General features: G+C 36.6%; 1 long non-coding RNA gene across 1 annotated transcript in view; it reads right to left on the bottom strand.

The window, feature by feature from the left end:
• Positions 1 to 17,619, bottom strand: part of LOC116285722 (uncharacterized) — a 147,484-nt gene that overhangs the window by 21,511 nt on the left and 108,354 nt on the right. The gene's annotated exons all lie outside the window — the stretch shown is intronic.

Below are 17,619 nucleotides of genomic sequence, written 5' to 3'. Positions count from 1 at the left end.
TGGATTATTAGGTGTTACAGTGAGAAGGCATTCCTCTCCACCCACTGATGTAATGACTCTGGGGGAACAGCACAATTTATAGACTACCATTTTAAGGTTTATGTTAAACTCTGTAGGACAGGATATCACATTTTCTAGTTTTTTTCCCCACTCCCAGGTGGCACTGCAATTGAATCATCAGTTGGCCATTCCCATCATTTCATCAGGTCAGCAGATTTTGACTGAATTCTTTCCGTGAATTCTGTGGCATGATCTCTGGCACCCTTCCACGGTAGTAAAATGAATTTTTCAATTAGAAACAATGATGTGCTGGCGAAGTGGCAAGGAAAAGGCATCCAATGAGAGCATGACTGGTGGCACTGGCAAAAACTATTGTAGGAAGGAACGGTCAGTCTGTACCCAGAATAACTCTATTTCTGTGAGAATAAACCACTCTGTCCTTTCATGGCGGAAGACATTTTGAGTAATCAATCTTCAGTGGCATGTCTGTTTAGTACCAAATTGGCTTAGCATTAGCCCATTTTCAGTCATTTGGGCAAAAAGCAGATCAACTTTGATGAGGAAAAAAGTCCATATCATTGGGCCTACAGAGCAAGAATACAGGAATCTGAAAACCAGTGTACTTATTTTCTCAAGTACACAAAGAGAAAGGTCACAGACAGTTCTTCCTGTCTATCTGATTGTTAAGATCCTTCTTTGTAGTAGATGTTCTTTCGGGGATTTAAATATGACACATCTTTGCACTTGGTTCCTGTTTAAATAGAAAGACTCACTTAATTCCCACCACCCCAGACTGCCCTGCCAGCCATCTCCCAACTCTGTCCTTTCTAAGTCCTTCACCAATCTAGTAGGCATTGCTCAGAGATTAGTGTTGAATTCAACCTTTGCAAATAGAGGGAACAGTCAAATTTACTGCTCAAATCACTGCCAACTGGAAGGACTTCCCTCCTGTCTGACAGGACTATCCCTGTGTGGAGCTACAACACAGCAGACCACTTCCAGCTAGTGACTGCTGCACACCATGCAAACCAGGCTTCTGTGAAGTTCTTCATTGGTTAATTGGTTAATTGTGTTCCCTTCTGTTATTCTAAAACTGATCATGACTCCACAGGTACAGGGTTGGAGGAGTGACAGAGAAGCAGTAAAAGGGATGCAGGCAGATGCCACACAGCTTACTTGAGTCTTCCAAACCTTCTCAGGCTTGATCTTATACAACGCATTTCCAGCAACAATGGGATGCTCTGGCACACCAGTAGCTTTTATGATTTGATAGGTCAAAAAATTACTGGATTACTTGCCAAGCTGCAATTGCCAAGTGACGTGGTCGTCCATGATCGGGGGCCCCATGGCAAGCCAGGAGCTTCTTTTAAAATAGAGAAGGGTTGGAGGCAGAAGAGACTATCACAGCTGTGCTTCAAATTCTAGAAATCTGCACTGTGAGTCCCCTCTAGGAACTTACTGCCCCCACCTCCTCTGCCATTGACACTTCAAGCACCACTGGAAGCTCTGCCATAAGGCCCAGACCTCAAGGCAGCTTGCACCAGAGCATGGACCTCGTATTAAGTCTTCTCTTGTGCTGGATCTCAAACAAAGCGGCCAGTAATTGCACCTACTCTGTTTCTAAAGGTTAAACAGCACTATACCAGGATCCGATTATTTCCATTGAAATCACAGGCCTAATTCTGTCTTTTAGAGCTTTTCTAGTATGTTAGCGGTCCCTTCACCAATGTGTTTCTTTATTCCTTCGAGAAAAAAAAAAAGGACGCCTTCAAAGAGGGCCCGCTTGAATGCTACAATAGCAATAACAGATGGCTTAATAGGTTGCATATAGAGATGCACTTAAACAGTCCCGTATCTCAGAGATTTTAAACTCCTTCCTCTAAATGTGCCACAGAAGTGCCAACATCTCAGCCTCACTGACTATAAGACAACTGTGAATTCAGGCTTCAGTTAATCAGCCTTTCTGTGTGTAATATTGCTCCAAGTACCTGAACAAATATATTTACAAAAACATCTGATTGAATGCATCTGAACTGATAAATTCAGCCAGAACATGCTTTATATTCATCTCTCTTTGGCCTAAAACCCTTAGAATCCACTTAAACACATGTTTTTCAGCCACTTGGTGATCAGTTTTGGCAAGATCTTTCAACTTGATTGGCTGTGTTCTTTCTTTGCTAAGAAGAGACACAGTGATTTTTCTTTTCTCTGATCCATAGAGAATAACTATAAAAACTGGGTAAAGAAATAACTGGTAGAACCACTGGATTCCTTAGGATGATCACTTTGACTTTTGTGATTTCAGGAGATTCAGCAGAGAAACTGACAATTAGTTAATTTAGTTGGTGACTCTAACTGGTCACCTGTTATCTTACTCTGAAAAGACATCCTCCATTGATCCAGTTAACTGTAACACTTCATTCTTTTTTTCTGGAAATCACAGGATATAGCCTCATGTCCTAATTAATGTTTAACATCCTACTGTTAATTGAACACAGTGCATCACTTTTGCCATTACACTAAAAATTAATATTTGTCTTTAAATGTACTTTTACCTTTTTACAGGTACACATGTTCCAGCCTTATCCTAAGCACCCGTATCTCTGACTCATGGCTTTATTTACTAGCTATATTTTTTCTAATAAATAAAAATAAAAATAAATACCTATTTTTTAAATTAATCCATTCTCCTCTTGAGAATTGTTATGCGTATAGCTGTGAGGATAAACTACACTTGGATAAATCATATAGAAAAATTTCACATATGCTTAAGAGGCAAAAAGTAACCACACACAAATGAGAATTATAATGGACTCTATATTTTCATCCTTCCACTATTTACATTTTGCAAATCTAATGCCTAATGTGATGGTCTTAGGAGATGGGGCCTTTGAGAGGTGACTAGGTGAAAGGAATCAGTGCCCTTATAAAGGGACCTGACGAAGCTCCCTTGCCCCCTAGGCCTTGTGAGGTTATAGTGAAAAGACAGCTGGCTAGGAAGCAGGCTTTCCTCACCAGGCGCCAAGTCTTCCAGCACCATGATCTTGAACTTCACAGCCTTCAGAACTGTGAGAAATAAATGTCTATTGTTTATAAACCACCCATTTTATGGTATTTTGTTAGAGCAGCGCAAACAGACTAAAACAAGCTTGTACTATAGGACTTCATCTTATACATTAATTAGCATTTATATATAGAAAAATATACAAAATTAATTCAGGTTTTTAGAAGTTGGGTTAGTGGGTATCTTTTGTTGGAAGGGATGTGTTATCAGGAGAATAAGGGTAAATCTTTCTTAATTTGGATGATGGTTCCACAAGTGTGCTCAGTTTATAAAAAATCATCAAATTGTTCACTTATGATGTGTCCTCTATGTATTCTCAGTTATCTTTTCATTTTAAATTAATTCTTATTTTTATAAAAGTGTAGTTTATTTATAATGTTAGTTTTAGGTATACAGCAAAGCAATTCAGTTATACATACATGTATTTTTTTTCAGATTCTTTTCCATTACAGCTCATTACAAAAAAAAAACAGAATATAGTTCCCTATGCTACACAGTAGGTCCTTGTTGTTTATCTTGTTTATCTGTTTTATATACAATAATGTGTATATGTTAATCTCCAAACTCCTAATCTATCCCTCCCCTACTCTTTCCCCATTGGTAACCACAGTTTGCTTTCTATGTCTGTTAGTCTATTTCTGGTTTGCAAATAAAATTTGCATTTTTTTAAAGATTCCATATATAAGCGACATCATGTGATATTTGTTCTTCTCCATCTGACTTACTTCAATTAGTATGATAATCACTAGGTCCATCCATGTTGCTGCGTATGACATTGTTTCATTCTTTTCCAATACCTTTTCTTTCATTTCTATGGTTGTTGATTATTTTTTTCTCCTGATTTTTCTACATTTCAAATGTAGGGTGGTCTACCTTATTGCCCTGGGCAATGTCCCTTTATATTATCCAGGAATATGCCAAGTACCCATGACCTTAAATTTTATCACATGTTACAAAGGCAACAAAACAGGGTACCTTGTGCTTTCAACATAGGGTTTTTTAAGTTTTACAAAGATTTTAGAGAAAAAAGTTTTTATTTGGACCTTTTAACCTTTATCTCTCTCTACAATTCTCTCATAAGATCTTAGCTAAAACATAACACTGGACTCAGTTTGTTCTTTCTGCTCCTGGTCCAGGTTGCTTGAACCATGTAGATGTGTCATGACATTCTCCTCACTTTCTCTCTGAAATCCTCAGAACTTTTGTTCCCTTACTTCACTGATTTCCATACTGGACTAAACACTAAGGCAGAAGAGTTATATTCTCAAATAAAAGCTTCCACCACTTCTACTACACAGGTAATTTGGATGAATTTAATAACCACCTCAGATACATCCCAGATCTAAAAGTTTAGATCCCAGATCTAAAAGTGCCATTAATATGTTTAACAGAGTATTAACTGATACTACATATTTGACCAAAGATTCACTGACCCTTAGCTCTTTTTGTCAAAAGCACAGTGAACTCCCTGCATGTATGTGATAAATAATTACTCAAGTGGTGCCACTTGAGTAATTAATTTTAAAAAATTCTTCAAAGGGTTGCAATGGTAGCAACTGAGGTCCACATGAAAGGTGATTTTTGGCAATTTGTCACCTGAGACTAGTGCTGATCCCCAAATTTCAGGTATAACAGGTTGGTTGGTTTTTGTTTTTGTGTTTTTGTTTTTGTTTCTTAGCACAGGTATGGCTTTATTTACTTAAGCTGTTTGAGAGGAATAAGGCTATTAATTTTGTGCTATTTTTAACATTTCATTGTTATATTTCAAAGGACATTTTGGACACTTGTATGTGAACCTCCTGAGGACAAAATCTACATGTCATTCAACCTCGTGATACAGACCCAGTCATCTGTAGATGCACAGTGAGTAACTGTTCAGTGGCTGGCCTTGTGTGTGGGATTCTACGTAATGTTTACGAAGGTCTGATGAGGTTCTGATGTGTGTGTAGACAAGAGTCTTTTGACTTTTTCTAGAAAAATTTAACCATTATTAAAGGTTTTAAGTTTTCTGCACGACAAGATTCCAAGTGTTTAGGTTTTTGCAAAGTGACATAATCAGAAATTTAAATTTAAAAAAGCTCAACCTATTCCTTCCAAATGAAGAAACTGACATTTTTGTGATTTATAAGTATTTAAGCTGTCACTAGCCACCCAGTGTCTTGTTAATGATTTCTCCCCTTTAGATGACAAATCCAACTGATTAACTGTTCTAATTGCTACTGTGCACATCGTTCCTTAGCAGGAGTCTTATTAATTTGGAAGGTATTTTTTAACTAGAAATTTGCTTGGAGCTCTAAAATGCAGACAGTAAATTTCTTTATAATACTTAAATATACTGTGTATCTGAGTTAAAAGGACAAGTAAATTTAGATGTGTTCAATGATTTATTTGAATGGTAGGAATGTGTTAAACTTTAGGGGAAAGTGTCTATAACATGACATAGCACATAAAAAATTTTTTTTGAAGAACGACTATAGACATAACCAAAAGTTTTATTACTCTAAAGAAAAGTAAACTTAGATTCATTCAAAAATTAGCCTTCTTACAGAATTTAAATTCTATGTACTCTACCCCTAACATATATCAATATATAAAACACACTGCAAAAGTTACATCGATTAGTTAAAGTATATATAACAAAAAAAATTACTGAAATGTTAATGACTTATTTCCTTTTGTTTTTTAATGAAATAAAATATTTGATAATTCTATATCACTATCATTTCCTGTAGATGAAGATTCCAATAATTGGTTCAGTATAATTTTAGTAAATAAGGTAACCTACATCATTAATTCATTTTAAAATGACAGTGATTCTACAGATAATGTAACTAATAGATAAATTTGGTTCTAGTCAATAGTTAAAGTTAAATCATAAATATGTTTTTCCAATTATGTAATGCAATTATTCTAAAGACGTCTGCTGTTTGGAAACACAGAGGCTCTAGGAAGTGAAGAACAGAAGCAGAAAGACCAACTCAGACTATTGGACTAAGTCATACAGGTACACTGGTAGATGAGAATGTGGAGATGTTCTCCAAGTAATTTAGTGATTCCTTCAATATATTATTAGTAAAATCATCACACTTATATCTACTCATAAGATTAAGATTGCACAATGTCTTTCAATTAGCACGGTGCTTGAGTTAGCATGACGACTGTTCCTGTTTGCCTGGGACGAAGGGATCTCCTAGGATGTGGACATTCAGTATTAAAATCAGGAGAGTTCCAGGTAAACTAGAGTAGTCACCTTAGATCTACTCTTCACTTTTCCATCTGTACACCATCATCTGTTAATATTTTAATGGGGACACAGACAAGTATTCCATTTTCCCAAAAGTTGACAAATACTTAAAGTGATATAAATAATACTGTTAAAATGCCTTGTGGTTTCATAGAACACACTAGTCGATGACAAGCCTTATTCTTTTCTCCAAAGGGTTCTGAAAGTTACAACATGTATACTCACAAACCTGTTTCGTTACTGCAGTAATCCTACAGCATAGACCCTATTTACTATTCTGGGTTCCCACGTGCATGGCCCACAAAGTCGCTGACAGAAGCTATAGCATTGCCACTGCCCGTGGTGAGAATGTTTATGTGGATATCAAAGCTTAACTGTAAAGCTGAAGAACATTCTTTGTTGACAAGTTTATAAGATCAAGCATTTTGTCTTCTTAAACTTACCACATCAGTCTCTAACTCTTTAATTCAGTCAAAATAGTGAATTTAAAAATTGTTTCATATTTCACTTGGTTGACTGTATCCAAGTCAGCTCTTAAAACTCTTTTTAGATATACAACAGTAACAAACAAAAACAATTAGAAAAATCAAAACTGAAAAGGGGACAGTCAAAAAAGTATTTCTTTTCAGATTCTGAATGGTTCATTCAGAAAAAATATGTTTGTAAGCTATAACTTTTGGAAAAAGGTCATTATGTAGACCAAATGTAGATTCTGACTGTTTTTCTCTTAGGAAGTAGAGGAATTTACAATATATAATTTATCTGACTAAGGTGTGGTTGTGTTTCTGTAAAATAATAACAAGATAGTCATTAATCTAACCCTATTGTTCATATTTGACAATGGTTCTAAAGGTCAAAGATTCAAATTATATTCTAGCAGTGTGGACAGTCATCCCTTGGTATCCACAGGGGACTGGTTCCAGGACCGAAATCCTAGGGTGCTCAAGTCCTTTGTATAAAATGGCACAGTATTTGCATATAATTTATGCATATCCTCTAGTGTACTTTAAATCATCTCTAGATTACTTATATTATGTAATACAATGTAAATCCTACATAAGCCATTGTAAATACAATGTAAACACTTTGTAAATAGTTACTGTTACAATGCAAATTCAAGTTTCCCTTTTTGGAATTTTCTGGAATTTTTTTCCAAATATTTTTTACTCATGGTTTATTGAATCTACAGATGCAGAACCTGTGGGTACAAAAAGCCAACTGTTTGTATATTCACCAAGAAAACAGTAGAGGAAGGGGACAATCATAACTCTATCCTTTCAGACTAATTATTTATGGAAACTTCCATAAACACAATGTGTATCCAAATCTTATTGCTTAGATTGCTCATTAGTGGCTTTGGAAACACTGTGGTTGGACAGAAACTGTCTATTTAAAAGGTAATAACAAAATTACATCCAGCATTCTGACACATTGTTTTTAAAGACTTTTAAAGTCAAAGTAATGTGAAAAAAGTTACCTTCTATGGGGAAAATTTTTTCTGTAGTCAGATTTGCATGTTAACTCCTTTAAAGTATCATTATCTCAAACATCAGTAACTGTTTTCTTTCAATGGTTCCTGGAAGCTTTCTGAGTTTTATTTTATTTTTGTTTTTGTGTTTGCACTCCAAAAATTTTCAACTGGGAATTTAATAGTGCTTTTTAATAAATATTTCAGAACACACTCTCACTTTTCAAAGACACCTATGTCTTAGCTATGAGAAAAAGTACAGGCATACCTCAGAGATATTGTGGGTTTGTTTCCAGACTACCACAATAAAGCAAGAATATCACAATAAAGTGAGGTATACAATTTTTGGTTTCCCTATATATATAAATTATGTTCACACTACACTGTACACTATAGTCTATTAAGTGTGCAATAGCACTATGTCTAAAAAAAACAATATACATATCTTATTCTTAATGTCTAAAAAAACAATATACATATCTTAGTCTTAAAATACTTTATTGCTAAAAAAGGCTAACCATCATTTGTGCCCTCAGCGTCATAAGTTTTGCTGATGGAGGGTCTTGCCTTCATGCTGATGGATGCTGACTGATCAGGGTGGTGGTTTGTTGAAGGCTGGGGTGTCCCTGGCAATTTCTAAAAATAAGACAACAATGGAGTTTGTCATGTTGATGGACTCTTCCTTAATGAACAATTTTTCTGTAGCATGCAATGTTGTTTGATAGCGTTTTACTCACAGTAGAACTTCTTTCAAAATTGGAGTCACTTTTCTCAGACTCTGCCACTGCTTTATTAACTGAGTTTATGTAATATTCTAAATCCCTTGTTGTCATTGTTACAGTCTTTACATCTTCACCAGGAGTAGTTTCCATCACAAGAAACTGCTTTCTTTGCTCATTCATACGAAGCAACTCCTAACCCATTCAGGTTTTATCGTGAGATCACAGCAATTCAATTACTTCATCAGGCTCCACTTCTAATTCTAGTTATCTTGCAGTTTCCACCACATCTGTAATTACTTCATCCACTGAAGTCTTGACCCTCTCAAGAGGGCTGGAATCGACTTCTTCCAAATTCCTGGTAGTGTTGATATTTTGACCTCTTCCCATGAATCACCTACGTTCCTAATGGCATCTAGAACGGTAAATTTTTTCCAGAAGGTTTCAATTCATGTTCCCCAGATCCATCAGAGGAATCAATATCTATGACAGCTATAGCTCTATGAAATGTATTTAAATAAGACTTGAAATAATATGAGAAATCTGCATAATCTTTTTCTTTCTCAAATAAAAAGAAATATAAATTAAATAATCTTCCAAACATGTATGCATTATTCTTTTACATAATTTTATTTTATGTATTATTTTATATGCATATTGTATGTAAAATGCATATATGTATGAATCGTTATTCACATTTTTGCTTAAGCTAGCTGCCAATTCTGAGTAAATAGGGTAGCAAAAACTCAGTTAAAGTCCACTGTGAAACTAAAATGCATTTCTGTATCTGATTCAAATCAAGACAATTTCCTATGTAAACTTTGAAAGTGGAAAAAATTTGCTTTGAATTTCACATACACATAGAAGGAACTGCAGGATGCTATGAGCCTTTATAATGGTACATTGTGGCTGCATGGAAATGTTGATTGAATAGACAAAGTAAAAAAATGTAATAAAATAGATAAATGTTTATATTAGTCAGAAATTTCTCCATTGCAAGCAATAGACGTAAATAATAAAATGGTATATATACATGAAATTTAAAAAATGGAGGCAATCTGTGGTACATATACCTAAAACTGGACTATATTCACAAGTTGGGAGGGCTTCAGTCAAGCTTAAATATCTTCCAAGACTGCAATGCGTTCAAATTATTTTTCTATTCTGCATTACACCTACTTCATGCTAAGGCTGAAAACCTTCATGGTCACAGAATGGCTGCCAGAAGCTTCCAAAGTTTCAGTCTTCCCCATTTAATTCCAGCTGATGAAACAATCCTCTCCAAATAACTTTTGTTGGAAATCACAAATGCTTGGTTCCAAAGGCCTGTCTCAAGAATATATACTCATATGTCATTGACTTTAATGGACTTAGAATTCATCCCCAAACAGAAAACCATTAACAGCTTGAAGAGATGTGCTGACTACCTAGAAGAAAGATTTGAGGATAAGTTCAACTTCCCCAGAGTTACATGGACTGCATGGTGAAGTGGTGAATGCCTGAAAAGCAATTCAGAAAGAACGGAGAATGGATTGACCAGATTGGTCAGCCAAACTGGTAAGTTACTTTTCCCATATATTTTAAAAAATATTAGTATATCCTATCATTCTTGAAGGAGAATGTGTCATGAGCTGTATTATGAGTCTAAATAAAAATAATAGAGAAATACTATAAATGTACACATTTCAACTAGGGAAAATATATACCAGAGCAGAAGGAATGTGTTTTGCTCATTAAATAATTACTCCCTCACCTCAACATTCTAGAATTTTGTGAAAAAATTATACCAATAGAAAAAAGTGCACTAGAAAATTGTTGGTGTAAGTTTGAAGTAAATTCACCACAAAAGATTTTAATGTAACTAAAGATTTTCCTAAGCTAATCTGAATCGAACAAGAGATCCTACGAAGCCTGAAATTTTATGGTGTTCAGCAGAACTGTTTACAACCAAAAATTAAGCTCATTTTAGTATAAGGAGCTTTGCATATAAGCTGATTTTAGGGACTGCTGAAATTCAAAATGTAAATGGCTTTAATCTAACGGTCTTCCTGCTTTGTAATAAATGCAGTCCAGTCTGTATCTTTGTTTCCCATTAATCATTTTTTTTTCAATTCACTTTGTTAAGCCCCAAAATAGCCAATATATTGGACCACACACATTTCTCAACTGTTTGGCTCACAGAGGTTTAATTCCTTTATGGCCAGGAAATCTGTGTGGATGTGGAGATACTTCTAATTTAAAAAAAAAGAGTAAGAAAGAAGAATATAGCTGTGTCTCAGTACAGCATGGGTGGTTGTTACACATTTCCAATCAAAAGGCAGGGATATACATAAATCTGTCTATTTTGTTAGGATTCTAAGAGTTATTAAAGGTATTTTGATAATTAATTTCTAAATTTTTTCAAGGATCTTCATCTTTAGACACCTAACTCAATATATTTTCTTCTTTTACTTCTGTGTGCAGTGCTATTAATATTCCTTTCCAATTATGTGGTGCTTAATGTATACCAGAAACTGTGTCAGAAGCATTATTTATTTACCTCTAATAATAACAGTATCTGTTCAGGTTCAGTATTACAGCCCCCATTTTAATTATGGAGAAACTGAGACTTAGAAATTTTTAAAAAATTATCCAGCCAATAAAGCTAAGAAGAGATAAAGCCTGTATTTGATATCAGAACATGAAATTATTCTCTGGGCAGAAAATGCCACTGTAACCTTCCAACTTGATTATATTTTTCCTTTTTTATCTTCATATACTTGGGTCAAAAATGAAGTATTTTTGTTAAGGGAGGATTGCCTCTTGCATAGTGTATTATTTCAGAAATACAGATCATCAAGTACCTTATATGGAAAAGTAAGAAAGAAAGGAAAATATTCATTCCTAAACTTTCATGAATATTGGCCCTCTGACTTAGAAGATATTTAGGAATGGAAGAAGAACTGGATTTCTTAGATAGAGAAGAATTGAATCAACAATGAATGTTTAACACAATTGTATCTACAGAAAGAAAAATGAACCCAGCAGGGGCTTAGAAGAAAAAGATTAAGATGTTAAAACTAGCTCAAACTTTTCTCCTCTTGGGTAGGTACCTGTACTGGCTATTTTGTGTTTATCTTCTCAAATCCACCCTCTAGACTTTCCTCCTGGATCACTGGAAGCTAACCTATGTGGACTGTACCCTCCTGCTCTCAAATTCTCGGACTTCTGTTTGAGTTCAACCAATAGGAAGTTCTGGCAGAAAATGAGAGGATAGGAAGAAATAGAGATTCTGTTTTTATTTTACAGATTCCCTTGCTTCAGGGTCACTGTCAGACAACTGTATTACTCTAACAGTGAGATCACTTCTTGTTAGAGGGTCCTCAGAATGCATCTGCCCACCCTGGGTTTCAATAACTGCTTTCCCTGCTTGCCATTTTAGAATGAGATATATTGGGAGGCTACCCACTTTTGCTAGCTTCAATATTGCAATGTCCTTTGATGGTTTCTTTCTACCCTGCCTTCATTTTAGTACAACATCCATTTATTAAACTTTCTTTAGTTATTCACTGTGAATGTTTCAACTTTTTCCAGCTGGGACACTGACTAATACAGTAATTGGCTTTTCGAGTGGCTTTAGGAAATAGGGTTTTCCACTATTCAGGATTGTAGAATCATATCAAAATAAGATTCCATGAATGAGTTCATATATTTGAGAAGAAATAACCTCTTTGCTGGGGGGTAATGGGCCAATGGTAATTCTGTAGCATGGGGTGACATCATGATAACTCAAATCCCCACTGGTAGCATAGGATGAGGGATGTTGTAATGTACTTGGTAACCATGGTAACAATCATGATTATAAAGACTGTGGAGTCAGTTGGCTTTTTTTTCTCACTAGCATAGAAAGCATAAATAGCGCAAAGGACCAAATGAAGTCCTTCAATGCCCAACTAAGAACAAACTGAGTACAAAAATCAGAAAATCTTTAGGGCCATTTAGAAGAGGCTCTCATTTCCTATAGTTACAGCAAATATACACTAAAATCTGCTAAATTACAGCACCATTTAAATATCGTATCTTGAAAAAAAATAGACGCTATTTTAAGGTCAGTACTAAGAAAGAAGATAAATCCTGAGACATGAGGTAGGGACATCTGAATGGAGGCAGTCAATGCTACAATCTTTGGACAGCCAAATCCCCCTTGAATTCACCTGGCTAGCAGAGATATACTCCCTCCATACCTGCAACCACCCAATACACACGAACACACACAGACACACAGACACACACACACACACCCTGAACGAACCAGCATCCTTCTACAGAAAAAATTTTGATGGTGATCCTCTTATTTCCTGTATTCTGATGCTTTGATATCTGGGGTCTTGCTGACCCAGAAGGGATTACCCTCCCAGGGCTAGCCAGTTTCGAGAGAGTGTAAAAAACTCAAATAAGAATGTGTTTTTCAAATACAAACCAGCGGATCCAAAGCCCACATCCCCAGCCACCTCTTTACTGGGCTGTCACACTCTGGGCCACTATCCACCTGCCCTAATCACTCCAAGCTCAGGTACCAGACAACTGAAGATAGTCCCTAGGTGCCAGAGACCCCTGGAACCATTCAAAACAGCCAATCCTAAGCCTGCTCATTCTGCCTTACTCATTTTTTCCCACAGAAACCACAATAACAGTTCTTGCCCACAGTTCCCTCTCTCCCTCAGCCTCCTGACTGACCCTGGTGCTTCCCCACGCGGTATGGCATGTCCCATCCTCTTGGGAACTATGAGTAATAAACTATCTTTTCAAAGGCAGTTATTCCCTGACCTGTTGGCCTGACTATGCCCCAGATTTTATTAATACACTACATGTTAAAACAGCTCTCACACTGCTTCCTCAGAAGAGACTGCTGAGTCACCTTAGGGCGTACCTCCACCTCACCTTTTTGCCGTTAAGTCCATGAAAAGTTAGATATTCATAGACCAGACTGGGAAGTTCATGGCATGCCTCAAGAAGAGGCAGTCTATACTCTAGTGTTATCACATGTCACTAATTTCTATCAGCAGGAGTCTGGGAAACACTTTATGAGTGGATCTTATAAATATTAAGCCAGAAAGGATAAAATACAAGTGCTGATTGAGATGAATCTATTCATAAGTATACTTACCCGGGATTTAAGATTTACTGTATTGAATTGAGTGCCTGGGAATGGTGTTAGTAGGAGATCTTTAAACTCCCAGATTCCCCTGAACCTACCTTGCTATCCTCCCTTAACATCTTGGCTAACTGACAGTTGAACTCAACAGTAGCCTATCAAGGATCAAATACCAAAACTTCACTAGTTTAGAGTAAATATTAGACTGACTCTATAGGTACAATATGCTTATACACCTACAAAAATCTCTGCAATGGTCCAATGGAGATTCCATTCATTAAACTGTTAAGAATCTAGAAATGAATTGGTGAGCGGGACCCCGGCATGTAGCTCTGTAATGGGTGTTTCCAGTAAGCCAGCACTAACAATGAGGAATTCGGCAATAAAACTGGACTCCACCATCTCAACAGGTATAACAGGCTCCTAGCAGTGCACAGGTCAGGTAGAAACGATGATTTGTCATAGATCATGTGAGTGTATTAAGAATAAGCCACTGAGTTGGGTGACAATATTATTTTTAAGAGACAGAGACCTCTGTCAATGGTTAATTGATCATGAAGTTACCAGCAATAAAATAGACTGGTGGCTTAGAAATGTTTGGTGTACTCGGGTAGAAAATTCTAAGGCTAGTGGGCAGAAACTTAATTCAAGTTGCAGTAAGGAATTTATGGCAGATATATCCTGTGATTATTTTCCCAATGTCTGGCCATTGAGTAGGAATAGATAAACTTAGTTACTGGCAGAACCCATACATTGGTTCTCCGATCTGTATAGTGAAGGTTGTTAGGACAGAAAAGTCCAAATGGAAGCATTTGGTCCAGTTCTACCAAAACAGTAAATAAAAAGACAAGTCAATCAAGAACACATTCACAGAGACTAGTACCAACTACACATATTTCAGATATGTAGGGATGGCAGTTCCTACTACATCCTCATTAATTACCTGTTAGCCAGTGCAAAAGAGGTCATAGAGAAAAACTATAGATTACCACAAAATTAATCAGGCGATGATGACAATTACAGTTAAGTTGCTGAAGTTAGTGTCTTTACCACAGTCGATCAACACACAGTCTCTTGTGTGCAGGAGCTTTCTTTTTCCCATTCCTATTTAAAAATTAACCTGGAGGCTTTTTACCTTCATCAGCAGTGATTTCAGTATACCCTTACTCTTCTGACTTTCAGCTGTGTCATAATAAAGTGCAAAGATCGATCCCTTGCTCGTGCTGATATCTCATTACTGTTATCCTACACTGACGACTGTATTCTAACTGAATCTGATTAGGAGAAATTAATAAGCCTTCAAAGTGCTGTAATAAGATACATCTATACAAGAGAATGGGTTATAAAACTTGCAAAATTTTAGGGATTTGCCACCTTAGGGAAGCTTCCATGGTGTTTCACTGGTGTAGAGATCATCTCAGAATTTCTTCTTCAAAGTGAAAGCAAGTTGCTAAACCTTACACTGCCCACCATGAAGAAAGCAGCTCAACGGTTGTTGGGACTCTAGATTTTGAGACAGCAAGTATCCTTTTTATATTTGCTTCTCTGACCTATATGGGTATATAACCCATAAATCTGCAATTTTTGAAGGGTACCCGGAATAAGAAAAGACTGCTGCATGGGAAAAGATGTCTTGCAATTTAGATCCAATCAGCAAAGCCAATAGTATCAGAAGTGTTTATGGCAGACAGAGAGGTTCTATGGGGCCCTTGGAAAGCCTCAAAAGAAGAATCAGCACAGACCCTTAAGGTTTGAGAGTATGTTCCAGCCCTTTCAGTCACTAACTCTTCTCCAATCAAAAAACCCCCTGTGACCTGGTACTGGTCCCCTATACAAACAAAATATTTGACCATGAAATAACAAGTAATCATGCATCCCTACCAGCACATAATCAACAGGATGTAGCTGATCTACTAAATCATAATACTGGATGAGTACAATAGTACACAGTATGTAATGGAAAGGGAATTTATGAGACTGGACCTGAACAGGTCTTGAATGTATAGACAAACTGCAGAAGAATTAGGCTCAGATGCATGTGTTTCCACTACTTTATCACCTCTCTCTCTCAAATGACATCTATGATTTATGTGACCATATATAGTTAATATCCCAATGAGGACACTTTTAAGAGTGAAAAGTGGCACTATTAGTAATTAAGTTGGGACAGTGAGTTTAAATGAAGAGTGTCCCATGCAAACCAGGATCTATTATCACTCTATTTATGTCCATTTGACAGAGAAAGAAATGAAAGAAAGCAAGTGTATGGGTTTAGCTTACAATAACATGCATCATAGTCAAGAAATAGTCAGAACTGGGCAGTTACTACATTATAGTCCCATTTAGGAATGTCCTTGGAAGGCCATATAGCATGGACATCCCTCTAGTCAGCAGACTTCTGGGAAGTGGGGGTGCATCACTTCATATAAAAGGAGAGATAGCTTGGGATACACATCTGTGCTGATTCATGGACAATGGCTTATGGGTGGCTGGCTCGCTAATGTGGATGCGGAGAGAAGAAAATCGGAAGATTAGTGACAAGGAATTCAGGGATGAGGAATGGACCTCTCAAAATAAGCAAAGAGTGTAAAAATATTTTTATAAATGTCCACCAGTGGATGGCACTAGGAATGAAGCTGTCACAAATAAGATGGAGCATATGAACTACCCTGTAACCATCAGCCATCCAGGTGCTTTCTCCATAGGCCTATTTACAAAGTGGATACTGACAGTAGGTTGATGGCTGTGTACGGATTGAACAAGAGGCAGTTCCTCTCCTAGGGTTATTTGGCTACTGCTATTATGCTCAACCTGCCAAAAGTAACTGCCAATGTTTTAGTCCCAATTCTGTTTCATTCCCCGGGGGTACTAACTGGTCACCTGGTGACACATTGATTTACTTGGATCCCTTATATCATGTTCATTAGATGGATTTTGTTACAGTAAAAATCAATCTCAACCTATCAGTAGTTTAAACAATAGCAATAGCAGGAAAAACTATTTCTTGTTCATGTTACATGTGTTGACTGTGGGTCTATTCCATTTGGCTTTTATCCCATTGTTCTAAACTGGGACCCATGATGAAAGAGCTATTCTAATTCGGGATATCATGCAATTGTGACAGAGGGCAAACTCAGAGGAGGCTGAAACAAATCAATTACATAATTCATTGACAGTCTCTACTCTTTGTGTACAAATGGCATAAATCACGTCCACTCATTTTCTTTTGACCAAAACAATTCACATGACTAAGCCCAGTAATGGGGATGGGAAAGTATACTCCATATACGATTTACCAGGGGGATGGGAAAAATCACATAACAAAGGGTGCTGGAATATAATTATATTATGAGAAAAAGAGCTGATATCTATGACAATAATGCAGTCTTCCACAAAGTGAAAGGAAACTACTCCGCCCTACCCCATACACACAGAAGTAGACATCTATTCAGAGACACATTTACCATCTCTATTCACAATTCTTCTTCTAGGACCACCATATATGGAATTACAGAATGCCTTATCAATTGCCACTGTATTCCATACAAAACATCCTTTGATTAAGAGACATATGTTATAGCAATGCAAAGATGGCACAGAGAATTCACAGGTTTTGGCATATCTTTTATCACCGTAACATATTTGATAGCACATTCAATAGCCTACAAGATTGGGATGTCAATGAAAAAGATGTACTACTGTATGCCTCAAATCAGTGGGTGATATATGGCGCAACCTCTGCCATAGATGGGACACATGTGTTTAAGAACCAAAAAGTAGAATCAGGAGTGATATCTCCCACTATTAAAATCCTAACACATTGGAAGGATTTTAGTTCCCCATCTCCATTAGTATGAGCTCTCTGAGTATTTAGATTTCTGTACTCACAAAAGGAGTACTTCCACGAAGAAATATCATCATGATTTCATTAAATCAAAAGGTGAGACTGCACTCTGAACAGTTTGTGTTCACTCATCTTTTAATCCCACA

The sequence above is a fragment of the Vicugna pacos genome, chromosome 26 (genome assembly GCF_048564905.1).
Source record: "Vicugna pacos chromosome 26, VicPac4, whole genome shotgun sequence".
In the NCBI taxonomy this organism is placed as follows: domain Eukaryota; kingdom Metazoa; phylum Chordata; class Mammalia; order Artiodactyla; family Camelidae; genus Vicugna; species Vicugna pacos.
The sequence above is the reverse complement of the archived record's forward strand: the minus strand, read 5'-3'. Positions and strand labels throughout refer to the sequence as shown.